The following is a 20,872-nucleotide window of genomic DNA, read 5'->3' as shown; positions in this document are numbered from 1 at the left end:
GATAAGACAATTTCCTGGTGGGAACTGGATCGATTGCAGCAAGTGGGGAACGGGAGGACGGAGTAACGGCAGGGCCGACTCTGCAGCAAGCTAGCGGGACTTGGTGTAAGTGGGGGTTTGAAGATGGCACTCGCTCTCTGGTGGGGGGTAGACGACCTAGTTGCCTCTGCAGTCGTTTCAGTCTGCCACGAGAACCCGTCTGTTTCGTTTTTCCAGTGCCGCGAGTCGTCCGGTTTGTCCTGACGGAGTTGGAGCCGGCGTGATCCGATGAATTGTGAGTACGACCGATTTTACAATATTTCTCGTGGTTGAGGAAAAAGAGGGAGAGAAGCCTGGGTCATCGTCGAAGGACCTCCGGGCGACGCCGCAGGGTATTTGCGGAGTCCGTCCTTGAGCGATTTCGGCCAAGGGTGAACTCAAGGTCTGTGCATCCTTGGCTCCCTCCGTGGGCGGAGGTCCCCTTATCTGCCGATTGCTCAGGCGTACCCGATGGAAAATTCTTGCACATCCTGAGACGTCTCACGTTCCGGGAACTAGTGTTGAACACGTCGACACGTGATGAATCAATCGAAAATAGTATCGCCTGCCAATTTTAGTGCCATGACTGCATCGGCCGATTCTGATTCACAACGCAAACTCAATTCAACAGATCAAAAATTTTGACAAAAGGCAAATAACTGTCATTTTTGTGCTGCAGCGTTTCCGTTTACATTCCCGACCATTGTTTTACAAACTCAAAACAGTTTTTAGCACTCAATGAGATATCACATGTTTGTCATGTTCATGTGATATATCACCATATCGATAATGCATTCATAGAGCCAATAATGTCGCATATTATTTATTAAACTGAGAAATTTAGTCATGACACTACATTAAAAACAACTTACTTCAGCAAAAATCATTAAAATGAAAAATAAATTTCTGTTTGAAGTTATGAACCTGTAGCTTGATAGTTTTTATCACGTATACCATGATAACTAACCCTTATTGGTCTGTTTACCTAAAAAACAACATAGAAAAAATGCTGAAACTAAATATAAAAAAAAGGTTATAAACCTGTAGCTTGATAGTTTTTATCACGTATGCCATGTTTCGTCTAACACTCTGAAAAAGCAATTTTGAAATAAAATCATACATGATGGGTATATCTACCTTATAATAATGCCCATATCTAATTAATAAACCCAACAATTTATTTATATAACTAACCCTTATTAGACTGTTTACTTTAAAAACTTTCAGAGAAAAAATTACTGAAACTAAATATAAAAAAAGGGTTATAAACCTGTAGCTTCATAGTTTTTGTCACGTATGCCATGATTCGTCTAACACTCTAAAAAAGGAATTTTGAGATGAAATCATACATGATGGGTATATCTTGCCCATAATAATGCTCATATCTAATTAATAAACCCAACAATTTATTTATATAACTAACCCTTATTAGACTGTTTAGTTTAAAAATAACAGAAAAAAATTACTAAAACTAAATATAAAAAAAAGGTTATAAACCTGTAGCTTGATAGTTTTTATCACTTATGCCGTGATTCGCCTAACACTCTAAAAAAGCAATTTTGAAGAAAAATCATACATGATGGGTATATCTTGCCCATACTAATGCCCATATCTAATTAATAAACTCACCAATTTATTTATATAACTAATCCTTATTAGACTGTTTACTTTAAAAACTTTCAGAGAAAAAATTACTGAAACTAAATATAAAAAAAGGGTTATAAACCTGTAGCTTCATAGTTTTTGTCACGTATGCCATGATTCGTCTAACACTCTAAAAAAGGAATTTTGAGATGAAATCATACATGATGGGTATATCTTGCCCATAATAATGCTCATATCTAATTAATAAACCCAACAATTTATTTATATAACTAACCCTTATTAGACTGTTTACTTCAAAAACAACAGAAAAAAATTACTGAAAAAAAAAAAAAGGTTATAAACCTGTAGCTTGATAGCTTTCGTTTACCCTATGCTTTGATCTATCTGACATTTAAAAAAATAGGATTTTCGGAAGAATCGAAAGTAACCCTTGAGTAAGTAAGTTAGCTTTTAAATCAACTGATTTAAGGCAAAAATAACTGAAATAAAAGAAAATAATTAATCTTTGAGGTGATGAACCTATACCTTGATAGTTCAGGTTCATTCTGGCCTCTCTATGCCATTACTCTGACATTATAAAAAGAATATCATATCTGGTGCATCATTTCAGTTAAATTTTAAAATGTTTTCTCAGCGAGAGTTTGTGCTTTACCCTGCTTATAACCCTGATCAAACTGATCGACATGATTCGTCTAACACTATAGAAAAAGAAATAGCTCTAGAAAGAAAAACTTCAAAAAAAGGAAGAAAAAATTACTGAAACCAAAATTTAAAAAAAAAAAATGGATCATAAACGTAGCTTGGTAGTTTACGTCCACCCTATGCTCTGATCTGTTTGACACTTTAAAAAATAGGAATTTCGGAAGAATCGGAAGTAACCCTTGAGTAAGAAGTAAGAAGTAAGTAAGAAACTAACCCTGATTTGACAGTTTGCTTTTAAATCAACTGATTTAAGGCAAAAATAACTGAAATAAAAGAAAATAATTAATCTTTGGGGTGATGAACCTGTACCTTGATAATACTTATAACCTATGTTATGTGTCTGATACTATAAAGAGAATATCATATCTGTGCGTCTTATCAATTAAATTTTGAAACGTTGTCTGCTAGGATTTTAAACACAATTAAACGAATCCACAATTTCCGTTTTGACATAAGTCCAGTAACTTTCGTTTGTTTACAACTGCTTTTCCGGTTAAATTCCGGACCGTTGTTTTATAAAATTTCTCAATATTTTAAGTACACCATTGGATTTTATTACTTGTTTGTCAATTAATCCTTTACGACACTCGGATGATATACATTTTCACTGTATCGATACTGAATCACAATGCCAAAAATGACCCATTATTATTAACCCCATCAATTTTTTATGTAACTAGTCTTTATTTGACAGTTTACGTTAGTATAAACAAAACTCAAGCAAAAATAACTCAAATAAGAAAAGAAAATGAAATCTTTGGAGCGATTAACCTGTAGCTTGATAGTTTACATCCACCCCGGTCTTCCTTTCAGCCTGACCTCCTAAATGACGGAATACAGAAAGAATATCATACCTGGAGTGTATGTCTTGATCCTAGACAAACTTACACAAATAAAACCAAAACGTTTTTACAATTAAAAAAATTGTGTGAGATGCTTTGTAGTTGCATCGTCCACGATCTTCCTGCTCTGCTTATTCCCGATAGCTTTGTCCGCCAGGGATGAAGGAAAATCAAAGTCCAATTGATAAGCAGTACGAGGCTCCAACTGTAGCGCACCTCTGAAGATGGCGAGAAACTGAAACCAATGTGATGGACCAAAATAGTACATAAAAACACCTAAAATTTAACCTTATACAAAACTTTTATGTAACGTTGAAACAGATTTGGAAATGTTGTGTGAGAGGGGCTGATTTTCGAGGATCATCGTCCCCGTTGGTTCTGGTCTGCCTCCACTTCATTGTCAACCAGGTCACTGAAAATCACACACCAGTATGAGACGCCTAATAAAAAATTAGTGATGATATGAAACATCTGAAACGATACGTCTTTAACACACTGTCCTCACAGGCACTCTCAACACGACACATAATAATGACACATCTACACAGAAAGCCCTGAAGATGGTCTCAATAAAGATCGAAACGTTTACACGATAAAAATAATAAAACGTTAACCCGATTACACGAAAATGGCAAAAAGGAGGGAAAATTCAAAAGGTGCGGTTGAGATGGGAAGTTGGTGTCCGAGTGGATCGAGGTCACGATAGCTCAAGTGGTAGAGCAGCGGCGTATCAAGCCGAAGATCTTGGGTTCGAATCCCGCTCGTGCCATTGACTTTTTTATGTCAACTGAAAACCTTATTTAATGGTATGGTAACGGACCACGAAACTAGTGAATTGTATAAAAAATATTCTTTTGAAAAAAATACGCATTTAAATTCTATTTTACTATGTACTGTTTAATGCAAAATAAAACTTGAGAATATCATTGCTTTCGTCATAAGTAATAAAATAGAAAACTGTACTCGTTATATTTGTTATTGTGATGTAAAATCTTTTTTTCTATTCCACGTGCCGTCGTTAGGTTTGTGTTTAGCTGGTCTAGTTTTAGTTCTCTCGGTTATGAAGTTGTCGATGTCGATCGAAGTCGTGCTTAGTGCCAGGAGGCGCACATGGTCACAGGGGAGGCCTCCCGCTGGCATTTCCGCCCCTCCTTCTTCACTGGATCTTCATTTTTTCAAATGTGAAGGCCGAGGGTTTTTTCTTTTTTTCTTTCGCACCAACGTCTTCTGTAAGAACGGCTTCGACGGCAAATCGCCGTACCCAGGCTGGAACTTCCGCTTCGTCTCACCCTCGACCCAGACCGTTATCTTCGTCCCGTCCGCGAGCCTTTTTCGAAAGGACGACCGGTCTGTTGATTTTTGAAATTATAAACGAGCGAAAAAACGCCTATGGGTGAATTTAAATAGGCAAATAACCTCGATGGCCTTGTTAACGGCAACGCATCTAAGAACTTCTGTCCTTCTGACTGTTGCTTAAAGTCTAATTTTTTTGTCAAACATTTATTGCTGAGGTTGGTAGATCATGTCAAATTTATGCTGCGCGGTTTTGTTATCCATGAAATTATCCCCTGGCCTTCGGAGGTGGAGGCCATTCAGTTCTTGCTTTCATTCGTTTCACGTCATTACCATATTACAACAATACTCTATCGTATTTCAAATATAAATTTATGGATATTTCAAAGATTTTTAAGAGGGTTTTCTAGGAAAAAGTCAATCATATTATCATATTTCTGCGGCATTTTCCAGCCCTCTTTAGTCAATACAACATTGAAATACAGAAATTTTTAATATGAATAAAATATCCATTCACACTTTGATTTCTAAATGTGCACCATATGAATGGGCACACAATATTTTACCAACTAAAGAAACGATAGTGAAAATAAAACAAAAATAAAATAGTAATTTTCACGTTAAAAATGAAAAAACGTAAAAGACATAGCATACCTGCTAGCAGACACGGAGAGTGCTAATAGTTCTGCAATAAAACACATATCACACACCTACAAGAAAAGTGACACAAGTCGAAAAATTCTAAAAACCGGATTATTTAGTTGTTGAAGTATTCGGGGGGGGGGGTTACTACATAAAAAATAAAATTGCACAGCTGTAGGTGGAATCTTAGCGGCTCTTGAATTGGCCGAGACGCACTTTATAGCAACCGTGTGAGTGTTTATCTGGAAAAGCGGCACCGACCAATATTTTTAATAAATTCACTAGTTTTCGTGGTCCGCTTGACAAATTAATATCTTTCAATTAATTAACGTTTTTAGGTGAGATAAAAAAGTCGGTGTCACGAGCGGGATTCGAACCCACGACCTTCGGCTAGATACGCCGCTGCCCTACCACTTGAGCAATCGTGGTGGGGTATCAAAAGGTGGGGTTGAGATGGGGAGTTTGTGCCCGAGTGGATCGAAGCTCAAGTGGTAGAGTAGCGGCGTATCTAGCCGAAGGTCGTGGGTTCGAATCCCTTTCGTAACAGACTTTTTTATTTTAACTAAAAACCTTAATTAATTGAAAGATTTTTAATAAATATGCCTACGTGTCAAGGGATCGATAATCGCAACTTGGAGCATTGATACATTCACGATTTATAGTTTATTTGCATATTGTATATATTAAGTATTTGTAAAACTGACTTTCACGTAGACAAACTGATTCCAGATTTATTGAGAACCAACAAGGAGGAAACTGCCGTCAATAATGATAATGAAGTCTGTCAGTTTTCAAATTCCACCTCTTTGGCAACTACTTTAGGTCAAAATGTTATGGATATTGGATCTTCTCGTTGCTCTTTGTTACCGGATAATGAGAAGAAAAGTTGAACTTATAATGCTCATAGTTCTGGCTCTTCAGATTTCACTAACAAATCTGGGAAGAATGAAGGCTCAGCATCAAAGTTGCAGGTCAAAAACGTTACAGAAAATCAAAATATTGTAAATACTGAATTACCACAATTTTATTTTATACGAAAAAAGAATATTATATGACCTTAATTGAATCTAATAGCATTTCTAGTTCTTATGCTGCGTTTTTCTCTCCATTGTAACAGCAAAGTAGTACTAATTTTAGAATTATTTTAGTTCTTTATGTAAGAAGTATCACTTTTTCACTCAGGAACACTCTGGAACAAAGTATGGTCTTGAACAAAAAAGCAAATCCAGTTTGTTACTTCCAAGCTTTCGACCTATTTTAAGATCGTCATCAGATCAGATTAAGCTCACATTATGAAAAACAATATATATCAATCAACAATCAGTTAAATCCATTGTACAAATATGTTTTTCGTAATGTGAAATTAATATAGGCGCTGATGATGACCTTAAATGGGTCAAAAGGTTGGCAATAAAAACTGAATTTGCTTTTTTCTTCAAGACCATACCCTGATCCAGTGATCGTGAATTATTTTAGTTTCATTTCTTTTATTTTATGACATTGTCTTTTTAATTTTTGCATTATTTTATAGTTTCAACGATTTTTTTAATATTTTAATTACACTATGTTCAATAATCAATAAAACCTTTATTTCAATAATTAATTTTGTATTTTAATACGTAATTAGCCCTTGCTCCAGGAGGAATGGCCAGGTTTGGGTTAAAATAATCTTAGTAAAACTAACTACATGGATATTTTTGCTTCTTTGTTAGGGTTGTATGTTGCCTGTTATTTTCACAAAAAATTACTTCTACTGAGAGCAAATATATGCAAGAACAGTGACACAACTCAAAAGGGGGAATTTTTTTTAGGGGTAGTACAGCTGGATTGTTAACGTTGTGGGTTTTCGATGAAATCTTGGACAAACGAAAGACAGTGTTGATGAATCATGATAGGTTTTTATTGTATATAATACATAAGTAAAAAAAGTAAACTTCCATCTGTCTCTCCTGTAAAATTTTCTTTTTTTGAGTTGTGTCACTCTTCCTGTGGGTGTGCGATATGTCACAAAAGTTAGTCTAGGTTATGAGCATAGTGAACCCTAGAAACCCCTAGGTGGCGAAAAGTCAAAATGCGTCTTGGCAGACTAGAACATCGAAGGTAGAATTGCGAAAATGATCGGAAACGGCCAAGTTAGGCTAATCACATGCCAAATACGTCACCCGGACCATGCCCATCATTCAATTTATTTTTACATGCCGTTCTTGATGGAGGCTGACTCGTCAGGAGGTCTTCAAAGGATTCTCGGAAATTTGCCGAGGTGATTTTTTTTCCCGGGACGGATTTTGTACTCTGGGTGTTATGAATTCTTCTGTTCTTGGTTCTATTCGGATTTCAGACCTTGCGGCTTGTCCGATTCCAGTAGCCTAGCGGTTAATTGGCCGGCTAGGTTTGCGGCGACACCGGCAGCCGTTCATCCGTGTATCAAGAACTCCTTGGCCGTAATTTTTAACAGCTAATTCGATTCCTGATGGTCCAAACCTCGAAAAAAGGAAGAAAATCAAACTACCTTGTGGATAAATCAAAAACCCAAAAGCAAGGAAAAATTGTGCATTTTACGAGACGTGTAAGTATTGGTGCTACAAATATTTGGTTTTAATACCATTTATATACCCAGATTCTAGTATAAATTTTACCCTTGAGCTGTACCAGCTAAGAATTTTAATGGAACAGTAAGAATAGGAGCTTTAAGTACACAGTAAAGAAGCTTTTTTTGAACGTTTCCCTACTCATTGGGATAAATAAAAAAGAAATAAAACATAAAAATGTGCTTACAAGGGGGGGGTTAAGCATGTAGGACATAGACAAAATAAAATTAGACCGTATTTTCAAAGTGGTTCCACGATTACCGAAAGGCTTTTTTAACGCTGACTCATTACAAATTATTAAACATTATTTTCCCCACGTGTTCTATTAGAAATTTCATTGTTACTTTTGAGAGGCGGGGCAAGTAAACAAAGAAGAGGGTATGAAGACTTTTGTAAAGATCTTTCTTTTTCGATTTAAATTAAATTAAACAAGAAATGTAACCAGAATAAGTTAATGAATTAAACGTCACTATGCTAAAATTCTATCTAAATATTATTAAAAATATTGTGATCAAAAATTACTTTAAATTGGAAAAATGGTGTGATTTTTCCATGTGTTATAGAAGTGATAAAGCTGTACTTTGGTCGTTAATGTTCATTTTGGCCAGCCTATCCTTGTTGGGTTGGTCTTTTAGGCATTTCCCCATCCTCATTGAGACTGTGACAGAGATATCGCTGAAGATGGCGAAATCCCGAAACGTATCTGACTGTCCAACCCAGGAAGGATAGGCATACCAAAATGATCGATAACGACCAAATGTTAAAAGTTCAGGGATTTAGGATTTTTCAAATAAAGTCTTTTAAGAAGTTAGATCTGGAACGGAACGAATTGTGAAAACATTTGTGGTGTTTAGTGACCGGTAGTTAATGATTATTTGAAGACCATGAGACGCGGTCTGGTGTGACGTAGGTTTTAGAAAAACATTTTCTTTATCGTGCCAACGTTTCGATCTTTATCGAGATCATCTTCAGGGCTCAAAGTGTTTGTTTTTGCATAGATGTCATTCTTGTGGGTTGTGTTGAGACAACTCTCATAACATAACACTCCAACATAAAATATCACTATCTCGCTGGCACTCTCTACACAACACAAGAATGCCATATCTACGCAGAAAACAAACACTTTGAGCCCTGAAGATGATCTCAATAAAGATAGAAACGTTGGCACGATAAAGAAAATGTTTTTCTAAAACCTACGTCACACCAGACCGCGCCTCACGAGCTTCAAATAATTACGAAAATATTTATCTTTTAGAGAAAAAATACGTTCCCCTCTCTTGAAGTTTTAAGTTATTTCACATTCTACAATAATATATTTCAGTAATGAATAGTGTAACTTCAAATCTTATATTTAGCAAGGCAAAAAGATACTAAATTAGTGAAAAACAGTGTCTCTTGATAAATAAAAAGTTCGTCAACCTCCAACGTTGGCCATTTTTAAACATTAGAAACGAGAAGGCAAGATTTCTATAAAAACTCGAAGCATAAATTTTAATGATTTAAAAACGAATAATCGGCTTTATATTCTCTAGTAAATAATGGAATCAAAAAGTCAACAAACATTGAGATAACGGTGGACTTAACCACTTGTTGAACAAAATCCCGAAATAAAACACGTTCTAGTTAAGTTTTAAAAAAAGTCCTAAAACGATTTTCATTTGAGATCGAGTGGAATTAAGAGACAATTTTTGATTGAAGGATTCGTTGATTGTACGATGTCGTAATGGTGAGATGTGCTACACCCTGCTTATATCCCTGAATTAAGCAATTAAACAGATCAAAATTCCCGTTTGAACCTAAATTGACTGTTGAAGTTTACATTTCATTTATATTCCCGACCGATGTTTAACAACTCTTAATATTTTTAGCACGCATATGGATTTTATTACATGTTTGTCAGTTCGCGACATTTATATCACTAATTACATGGATACTGCATTCAAAAAGCCAATAATGCCTCCCAGCTTATTATAAAACGCAACAACGTATTTATATAAATCCTCCTTTGATAGTTTACTTTAAAAACAACTTACTTTAGCAAAAATATCTTTTAAAAAATTAATCTTCGGGGTGATGACCTGTAGCTTGATAGTTTACATTAACCTTGGTCTGCTTATCAGCCTGACACTCTAGAAAACGGAATTCAGAAAGAATATCATACCTGGTCGGCATTGAATCTAGGCGGCGTTGTACGAAGAAATCCAAATTATCAAAATTTCGAAAAATGAGCGAGATGTTCATTTTGTAGGTGTATAGCCCCCGATCTTCCTGCTCTGCCTATTCCGGATAGCTTTGTCCGCCTGGAATCGAGGAAAAAATCACAGACTAGTGAGTTATAAGCAGTATGAGGCTCTAACAGAAACGCTCCATTGAAGAAGGCGAGAAGCTGAAACTTGTCTGATAGACCTCCTATAGTTTAGCCTGTATAAAACTGTAATTCTTTGTGTATCAGCTTTAGTGGTGAATCTGGTTTAGAGCGTCTACCTCCTTATATCCCTAGCCACGTACCTGATAGACCAAAACACCGATAATATCGAGAACAAATTGGCCGAGTTAGATATATAATATTTTGTTCTTGCGTTGATATTTCAAAATTCTTTCTAATTACTCAATTAATTATACACAATTTTTTCGAAATGAAAAATTTATGCCACAGGCGGGATTCGAACCCACGACTTTCGGCTAGCGAGTTGCTTACTAGTGGAATAAACGAGGAGTCGAAAAGGGAAGTTTGTGGCATGGGCGATCGAAGTCATGGTAGCTCAAGTGGTCGAGCAGCGGCGTATTTAGCCGAAAATAGTGGGTTCGAATCCCGACTGTAACATAAATTTTTCATTTAAAAAAAATGTGTATAATTAAGTGAGCAATTATAAAATTTAGAATAAGCTGATAAAAGTAATTAAAAAAGTCAGTATTAAAATTCTTTCATCGATTATTTATTTATGTATTTTTTTGAGTTGGCATTGAAACTTTTACTTAAAATGTTGGCCGTTAGATAAAAATTCTCAAGAATTCTTCGTATTTGCCAATAGTACAGTAAATTCTGAGTTTCTTGGCCTAGTATTAATTGGACTACCGTCTGCTTTCTTCTCCTGGAAGAAAAAACAGTATTAACAAATAAATAAAATATAGTTTAATTAATTTAATAAATATAAATTTCAATATTTAATGAAATAATTTTCTACATGTTCCAGCCGTTTTATCAGGAAGGCCGGGTTGACTCATATGAACCGCCACTTGATCATATTTCCCAGAATGTTCAGGGTGCGCTTTAGATTACGTGGAAATTAAAAGCACTTGGCCCAACTCCCACTCGAAAAGCATAAATCTGCCGGAATGAAAATTTATTTAGCGACGTATCGCTTTATATTGTTTACGATAGACTATGTTCCAGTTCCCAGAATTAATTTCGATATGTGTGTGTTGTGTGTTGAATGTTTACCGTTAAGCATTTAACGTCATAATTAAACAACTGAGATATTTCTTTGTAAATTTTGTTGAATTTAGTGGGGTATTTATATAGTAAATGAATGTCATTTCCGAAGTTTTAATGCTTTATGAGTAAAAATGCCCACCCAGCGAGGAAAGTCAGACCAAAATGATCAGACAAAATTATACCATTTACAATGATAAGTACAAATGAATCAGAAAAGAAAAAAAAAAGAGAGAAAATTAGATTATACAAGGAAAAGCTTACGTTTACGACGTTTTAAAATATATATTCAACAATTCTGCATTTTCGCTTATCTTTGACATTTAAAACAATCAATCACGAACGAAAACTCATAACTCTTGTTCCAAAGCATTGAATACCCATTCTGAACACATTTATCTAATAAAATCTCTCAAGTATCATATTTATTCGTATCATGGCTCAACAGAGCCTTTAACGTGAAAACCTTATAAATAGAGAACAAAGTTGACACTTATTCCATGATTTATTTTTTTATTACAGTCATACTTGTCTAAAATACGTATTACACAGTTTGATGAAGGTTCTGTTTATTTAGATAAAAAATGATTAATGAATTTATTAAGAAATAGTTAAAATGTAAATTATATCAACACCGTTCAAAAATCTATTTTTTATATGGGATTTTAAACTTCACAGTGCTTTTTACATTTTTCATTTCACGTTTGGAAGGTCTTTTTTGAGTTTTTGTAGTTTCTTCTCAGGTAATTTGGCAGTTTTGTAAATCCTTCCTCCGATTTTATTTGGTATTAAAAATCTGTCAAAACAGCTGAGAAAAAACTAGAAAAGACCTTCCCAACGTGAAATATACATTATAAAAAAGAACTGTGACGTTAACTCTTTATATTGTTTATTTCACGTTGGGAAGATCTTACAAACTAGAAAAATAGTTTTTCTCAATTAATTTGAATTTTTTTATTCCTTCCTCCTACTTTCTTTGGTATTCCAGCTTTATCAACGTCACAGTGCTTTTTATATTCTTTATTTCACGTTGAGAAGGTCTTTTATAATTTTTCTAGTTTTTCTCAGCTAATTTGACAGTTTTTTTATTCCTTCCTCCTACTTTCTTTGGTATTCCAGCTTTATTTCACAGTGCTTTTTATATTCTTTATTTTACGTTTGATACGGCTTTTCAAGTTTTTCTAATTTCTTTCAGGTAATTTGGCAGTTTTTTTTATTATTCCTTCCTCCTGTTTCTTTGGTATTCCAGCTTTATTTAATGTCACAGTGCTTTTTTTATTCTTTATTTCACGTTTGAAACGTTTTTTCATGTTTTTCTAGTTTCTTTCAGCTAATTTAGCAGTTGTTTTTATTCCTTCCTCCTGTTTCTTTGGTATTCCAGCTTTATTTAACGTCACAGTGCTTTTTATATTCTTTATTTTACGTTTGATACGGCTTTTCAACTTTTTCTAATTTCTTTCAGCTAATTTGGCAGTTTTTTTATTCCTTCCTCCTATTTTCTTTGGTATTCCAGCTTTATTTAATGTCACAGTGCTTTTTCTATTCTTTATTTCACGTTTGAAACGTTTTTTCATGTTTTTCTAGTTTCTTTCAGCTAATTTGGCAATTTTTTTATTCCTTCTTCCTCCTGTTTCTTTGGTATTCCAGCGCTTTATTTAACGTCACAGGCTTTTTATATTCTTCATTTCACGTTCGGGAGGTCTTTTATAATTTTTATAGTTTTTCTCAACTAATTTGATAGTTTTTTTATTCCTTCCTCCTACTTTCTTTGGTATTCCGGTTGTATTTAACGTCACAGTGCTTTTTATATTCTTTATTTCACGTTGGATACGTCTTTTGAAGTTTTTCAATTTCTTTAAGCTAATTTGGCAGTTTTTTTATTCCTTCCTACTACTTTCTTTGGTATTCCAGCTTTATTTAACGTCACAGTGCTTTTTTCATTCTTTATTTCACGTTTTAAACGTCTTTTCAAGTTTTTGTAGTTTCTTTTAGATAATTTAGCAGTTTTTTAATCCTTCCTCCTATTTTATTTGGCATTTCAGCTTTATTTCACCATACAGTGCTTTTTTATATTCTTTATTTTACGTTGGGAAGGTCTTTTCTAATTTTTCTAGTTTTTTCTCAGCTATTTTGACAGATTTTTAATCCTTTCTCCTATTTTATTTTGTATTCAACTTTCATTAAACTTCACAGTGCTTTTTACATTCTTTATTCACGTTGGGAAGGTGTTTTCAAGTTTTTCTAGTTTCTTGTCAAGTAATTTGGCAGATTTTTAATCGTTTCTTATTTTTCATTTGATATTCCACCTTTATTGAACTTCACAGTGCTTTTTATATTCTGTTTGGAAGGCCTTTTCCAGCCCCTTAACCAAGTTGGCACTTTTTTAATTCTTTTTACCTATTTGATTTAAGATTTGGGCTTTCTTAAAATTCACAGAGTCCTTGTCCAAGGAGTTTTCCAGGACATATCCGCCTTTGATCGGCTAAGATAAGAAATGCCGTGGAAGCTCAGGGGGCGCCCTTAAATCCTACCTTAAACCGATACTTTGAACTCATCAAAGTCTGCCCTCTCCAGGGAAAACGTTCGCTTCCCAATCTACACAAAAGAAAATCCTGTGCACCAATCTTCTCTGATCTACGTCCATCCACTCTGATCTTAAAGTCCATTTTTGTTTTTGTTTTTCTTTCCACGATTTACCCAAACAAAAAGATGAAAGACTGACTACGTTCATTGAACACTCATCTAAATTTACAATTCGTCTCAAAAAATTCGATCATCTGATCACTTTATACCATACTACAGGGTGGCCACAGTTCACACGTTAGGTATGCAAACAATTTATATGTTTACTTTTTGTATACAGAAAAATCTAACTGACGGGCAAAAAAAGGAAATTAGGTATGAGTAGTGTTCACTAGCTGTGGGCAATTTAAAACTTTGCATTGTAACCTATTCACCTATTTGACCTAGGACTTGCGATCTTTTTACATTAAACGTTTTTGGAAGATGTTAAAATTCCCCGTCAGCTGCATGGAATGCAGCTGCCCTTTTGTCTCGTTCGTGGAGTGGAACTCTTCCTTAAAGACAGATGTGACGGTTTTAAAGCCCCAGCCATTTGTACACTAGGGGAAACGAACCAATACCGGAAAATCCCATGCATCTGGGTGGGACGCTCATATCTCTGCAATTCCTTTCCTGAAAGGTAGAAAATAAAATTGAAAGAAGGCTCGTCTGCAGGTAAAAAAGAGACATTAGATGGAATTAGTCGCCGTGAATCGTCATGGGAAGAATATTAAACAGGTTGGAATATTTATCGAGTCCAGTCCTTGACCTGGGTCACTCCTTCATAACAACGGTTCCAGTGTTTCTCGTTTCAACACAACAATGTTTCAAAAATATTAGAACACGTCCAAAATGCCTTTTTTAATTGCTTACACTCCGCCGAGACAAAAAAGTTTACAAGATAAAAATTTACTTTTCAATTAATTAATCTTTAAGTAAGGTAATGGTTGAGTAAAAAAGTCAGTGTCAAGAGCGGAATTCGAACCCACGACCTTCGGCTAAATACGCCGCTACTCTACCACGAGCTATCGTGACTTCGATCGAACTTCCCACCTCAACACCACCTTTTGAATTTTCCCTCCCTTTTGCCATTTTTTTCGGCGTATTTAGCCGAAGGTCGTGGGTTGGAATCCCGCTCGTGACACAGACTTTTGTATCTCAACCATTACCTTACATAAAGATTAATTAATTGAAAATAATTTATTTGGTCGATCGGACCACGAAATCTACTGAATAAATTTCTTTCAATTAATTAAGGTTTTTAGTTGAGATAAAAATGGGTTCGTGGGTTCGAATCCCGCTCGGGACATTGACTTGTTATTTCAACTAAAAACCTCAATTAATTGAAAGATATTAATTGGTCAAGCGGACCACGAAACTAGTGAATCTAATGAATAAAAATTTACGTATAAATAGAAAATTTAAGCACACATTCTAGCGTCGTTTAACAGAAAAAATTGAAGACATTTTTTTAAAATAAATTTGTTTCCAACGTTGTGTCATTTTTTCTACAAAGCTGCCACTAAAAACGGCGAAAATTTCGAAATAGAATAGTTTTTGTTAGTCAGACGCATTTTTTCTGGTCAGGGTTATAAGTATGGCGAAGCATCGGCACAGACCTTCGACTAAAAGTGGCAAAAAGCTGAAGAATAAACCAGGAAGAATAGAAGGACCAAAATGGTCAAGAACGACGAAACAACTGTCCCAATTCCTCCAAATACAATATATTAACTGGATCCAAAAAACAACGCTCAACCGTAGTAAAACATTGATAAAACTAAATAATTATAAACTATTCGAATTTTATTAACTCATCTAATTTCCCCTCTGATAGATTTAAAATGCCTTGTTCGAATTTCATTGAAACGTTTAAGAAAAAAAGGTGTGAGATAAGAGGAATATTTTGCGGAGATACTCACTGAGAATTCCAGGCCGTTAGGCCATGAGGGTTTAGCCTCCCTTCGCCCTAAACGTGTTTCTTTTTCCTTTTGTTCCTTTTAGATTACAAACCTACCCCTTCGGAAAGGGGTTTCTCTTGTCTACGTTTAAACGAATCGTTCTCTTCAGCAAACAGATTTGAAGACGTAGAAAGAAAAATAGTATACTTCAATCCACGGGTTTGGATTTATACTACCGTAAAACTCCCTAGGACTATCGATTCAGTTAATTATCTTTAGAATTATTTTGAATTTATGTAGAATAATTATAAAATGTAAAAAGCGAGTTGTGTAAATAAACTAACTTTTGAAAGGGTTAGTTCGGGGAGGAAAAAGCACGTTAAACATTTACTCTAAAGTGAGCAAGGTAGAATAGGCATTGTTTTATCCCTCCAGCTTTTTTTTTCTTTTGTTACTACAGCTGTGTTGCAGGATGATCGCCATGTCTTCCCAAAAATAGATGAAAACATTTTCGATCGAGTGATGCGAAATACACGCTGGGATATTTAGCTCTTGAGCCGCGTGGTAGGGATCTGGAGGAAATGTTGACACATGTATTTATAAATACATGCCCTGGACCCTGTTCTCTCTGCTGGAGTTAGTTTTTCTAGGAAGGGCTCTTCTGTGAACCCTTGGTCCCCTCTATTTATAGTAGTTGATTTTATTAGATCGGTAGGCACACTCCGAACAGGATTATTGAAAATTTTAACTGGAAAACAAAGAACAATTCGATATGAGATCCGATTACTTCTATCATTAAAAATAGTTGGACTAAAAAAGTTTCTTTCTGAGCAACCTAATTCTGCACTTTATAAAATGCATTTATTTAGTGGTTTCAAATACGAATTTATTACTGTACACAATCTTCAACAATTCTAAAACATTGATTAGAAAATAAGAAAACTATTATACAAACATTTTGTGAGTGTTATTTCTTGTGGACAAATGTAGTAGGTGTTGGGTTAGATTTTTTATGAAGTATGTAGCTTTGGATCTGAATATTTCCAATCAAGTTGTCGAGGGCTGTAAATAATATTAAATGTATTTATTTGCATAAATTGTATCGATGTGGTTAAACCAGGAACAGAATTTTAAAAAAAAACCAATCGCTTGTTTTATTACTTACAACTATATGTATTCATACTTATCTCAAAAATAGGCAGCTTTGCAGTCAGACAAAGCTGGTTTCTTTTCTGTTCTTCGATGATTTCTAATCTCTTCGTAATGGTTTAATTATCGGTTCAAGGGCCAAAAACCCAAATAGGGCGAAGGTCGTCAATCAAAAATGCTTTGCAATTCGCCAGATTTGAACACGAGCCGCTGAAAATTTTTGACGAAATCGTTTGAAGATAAATCTGTTTACCACCTTGGATACATTTGTTCATAATTATTTCCAGTTTTCCAGTGAAAACTTGGGCTTGTTTATTTGTAAGACTGCTGATCCTGCTTTTGAGGGAGAACCAGGGCGGTTATTTCTCAAGTCAGATTACACCCCACCCTTTACTTTTTACATATGTGTTTTATGTATTTTTCAACTATTAATTAAGGTTTTTAGTTGAGATAAAAAAGTCAATGGCACGAGCGGGATTCGAACCCACGATCTTCGGCTTGATACGCCGCTGCTCTATCACTTGAGCTATCGTGACCTCGATCCACTCGGACACCAACTTCCCATCTCAACCGCACCTTTTGAATTTTCCCTCCTTTTTGCCATTTTCGTGTAATCGGGTTGAATTCTCGACGACAAATGAAATGGCCACGGAGAGCTTTAGTGAAGTATACTTCATTTTTAATCATTAAATTCACTAATTTCGTGATCCGCTTGACCAACTAATATATTGCAATTAATTAAGGTGAGAATCCATCCCGATTACACGACATTTGAAAAATGGCAAAAAGGAGGGAAAATTCAAAAGGTGCGGTTGAGATGGGAAGTTGGTGTCCGAGTGGATCGAGGTCACGATAGCTCAAGTGGTAGAGCAGCGGCGTATCAAGCCGAAGATCGTGGGTTCGAATCCCGCTCGTGCCATTGACTTTTTTATCTCAACTAAAAACCTTAATTAATTGTGATATATTAATTGGTCAAGCGGACCACGAAATTAGTGAATGCATTTTTTAAATTTTGTTTTGAACTTTAAAATAAGGAACCTATTTTGTTTTTGATATAATAATATTTTTAGTCTTGTCTTTCATTTCTCGCAGGTCTGTCAGACGTGAGCCTGTTTCTCGCCTACGTAGTTGCTCTTTTGTCGGATCCCAACTTGCTTATAACCGTGATAAAAGACACTCTGAAAATGGCGAGAAGCCTAAATGCATTAATCAGACCAAAACAACAAGCAGGCCAAAATGTTCGGAAAAGGACCAAATTATATGTTCTTACCTCCACAGCTCCCCCCCCCAACGCAGAATATCAAAATGATAATTATACTTTTATAGTACCATCGTATACAAATTTTTATATAATGCAGATTAATATATAATAATTATTAACATCATAATAATTATTTGCTGTTTGTTAGAAAGAGTTGCGCATTTCATAGGCTAATTTTACTGCGTTGTTTTTGTGGTTATTAAAATCTTAAATTGTTTTATTTTGAATATCAAGGTTCGATTTGTTTTGTTTCTGTACTCGAAATAATAATATGGTATACACACGAACATAAATAAGCAATAATTAAATAGTGTCAATTGCATACCATACCTTAATTTTATGATGGTTTAATTATAGCTGATGGGGATGATTATATTTTATTTATCTGATAAATTTTTAGGGCAGAGTTAATTTTTTTCTTTTTCTCGGCGTTTTTTTAAATATGTTATATATCATATTTTAATGTTGTGAATATCTAATTATGGCAGACCATATTGATTTAGTTTATCTTATGCAATTATACAGGTCAGCTGGTAATTTTGATTTGTTTTTGTGTTGTAATTTTTCATTGATGAAATTTATTTTATTTCGATTATCAAGGTTTGTTTTGTTTCTATATTTTACTTGTGTTTTTTGTTTGTTTTAATACAAGCCGGTTTTGTCTTTCTTTCTTTGTGTCCGTTCTCTTTCTTCCAATGATATTTGAATACGTACGACCTCGCTTCGTCTGTTGTTGGTCGTAGGAGATAAAAATTAAAAGTTAAGAAATCACGGCTGAAGATTGTAAGCGATGAAAGCCACCATACGAAGTCCATGTGTATCGTCAAGCGATCGATTGTTTCAAGTCTAAGTTTTCCTCTGACAGGACTTCGCTGATCAGCGTCGGCCGTAACGATAGCAACAATCTTTTCCACATAGACGACCCTCGGTGACCTTTCCGTTCCTATAAATATATCCGAAAAGGCCCCATCGGCCCATCCGGCTATATTTATCCCCGGGTGAGAGAATCGCAGACTTCCGCGCATTAGAAAGTGCCGTTTCGTTTTCGTTCGGCTGCTTGTCGTAAGTGTGTCAGGGTTCGTCGAACCCGCTCATCTCCGACGGATTCTCCCACCGCTTCCTAAGTCGCGGCGGCACCCCACCTCAACTGGACGAGAACTGTGTTGGACCGCTTATTTCGCACGTGACCGCTCTTTAACGGGAAATTTGAGAGCCAACTTGGTGAATTTTTTTTAGATGTGGGGGTGACGGGTTGTTTGGCAAAACCCTGTATGATTTGCTGACTGCACCTGGGGGGGGGGGGGTTCAACAAACCAAACGACTAAATTGTCGATAGCGGCAAGGGTTTTTGATAACTTTACACATCTGATGTAAACTTGTACGTTAGACTATAGTACGCTATGGTAAACCAACATCATTGGATGTTTTTACTATTCCATTCAAGATAAATTGCACAATGAAACTGGACAGACAGCTTTTTTCCGGGCTATCTATAGCTAAGTCATTTCATCTTCAAACGGATCAAGTTTTTATATCGTCATTCTCACTGATTCTTTAATGCATCTTTACCGTTTTCTCAAGTAGGTCGATGAATAAAACGTATGAATTCATTGTACAAAAACTCTACAATTAATCTAAGGGTCGATGGTGTAAGCAAGTTTTCAAAACTTGCCTTGCGATTTGCTGGGTCCTTTTGCAGAATCAAAAGTTCCAGTTTTGACATAATACTCAATCTGAAGTTTTGATGCTATTTGGTAACACCTTGTATAAAAACCAAAAAAATAATTTAAAGGTCGATAGTGTCAATTTTTTGGCAACCTGATGTCAACTTCTGCAAGCTGTACACTGTACAAGCTAACATCATTGGAGAGTTTTGTTATTCCATTCATCGCCAGCAAATTTTAAATTTAACTTCACTAATTTCATGGTCCGCTTGACCAATTAATATATTACAATTAATTAAGGTTTTTAGTTGAGATAAAAAAGTCAATGGCATGAGCGGGATTTGAACCCACGATCTTCGGCTACATACGCCGCTGCTCTACCGCTTGAGCTATCGTGACCTCGATCCGCTTGGACACTAACTTTCTATCTCAACCCCACGTTTTGAATTTTCCCTCCTTTTTGCCATTTTTCAAATGTCGTGTAATCTATTTGATTCTCGGCGACAAATCAAATGGCCACGGAGAGCTTTAGTGGAGGTATACTTCATTTTAACATATTAAATTCACTATTTTTCGTGGTCCACTACACTAAAACACTTGAAAAATGGCAAAAAGGAGGGAAAATTCAAAAGGTGAGGTTGAGATAGAAAGATAGTGTCCGAGTGGATCGAGGTCACGAAAGCTCAAGTGGTAGAGCAGCGGCATATCTAGCCGAAGATCGTGGGTTCGAATCCCGCTCGTGCCATTGACTTTTGTCTCAACTAAAAACCTTAATTAAGTTTAAATTTAACATTGTAACTGTCCAGATCTCGTTTTCCTCCGAGTTCTTTTCCTCTACTTCTCTCAAAGCTAGGTCATTTCAGCCTCAAACTCTTCAAGTTTTTATCCGTCTTAGTCATTCTTTTCTTTCTATACGGTTCATCCAACTAGAACAATGAACCCATCACCTCAGACACTCACATTCGACTAATCTGTTGGTTGATGGTATAAGTGATTGTACAAATTCCCGTGTAATTTGCTGAAAACTCGGTAAAACTGTGGGCTCTTAAGACCAGATGATATACTGACCCTTATGATAAAATTTGTCTACAGGGCTATCTACAGCACGCCATTCATACTTATAAATAAATCTTACCTACATCGTTAACGCAGAAAGAACGATATATATATATATATATATATATATATATATACAGAGAGAGAGAGAGAGAGAGA

At 35.3% G+C, this 20,872-nt stretch overlaps 1 protein-coding gene across 6 annotated transcripts in view; it reads left to right on the top strand.

Moving 5' to 3' along the window:
- Window positions 1-20,872, top strand: part of LOC106670997 (histone-lysine N-methyltransferase SETD1B-like) — a 100,515-nt gene that overhangs the window by 47,732 nt on the left and 31,911 nt on the right. The window contains exon 1 of one of the 6 annotated variants that reach the window (XM_024229073.1): window positions 125-274. The exons of 4 other annotated variants lie outside the window; for them this stretch is intronic. The gene's annotated coding sequence lies outside the window, so the exon portion shown is untranslated. Of the gene's footprint in view, window positions 1-124; window positions 275-20,872 lie in introns of those variants that run through there. One more of the 6 variants, XM_014401721.2, reaches the window with a different exon arrangement.

This window comes from Cimex lectularius, unplaced genomic scaffold (assembly GCF_000648675.2).
Source record: "Cimex lectularius strain Harlan isolate CLEC.00 unplaced genomic scaffold, Clec_2.1 scaffold282, whole genome shotgun sequence".
NCBI classification, from domain to species: Eukaryota; Metazoa; Arthropoda; class Insecta; order Hemiptera; family Cimicidae; genus Cimex; species Cimex lectularius.
Note: the sequence above shows the minus strand (reverse complement) of the source record. Positions and strands in the feature narration are given on the sequence as shown.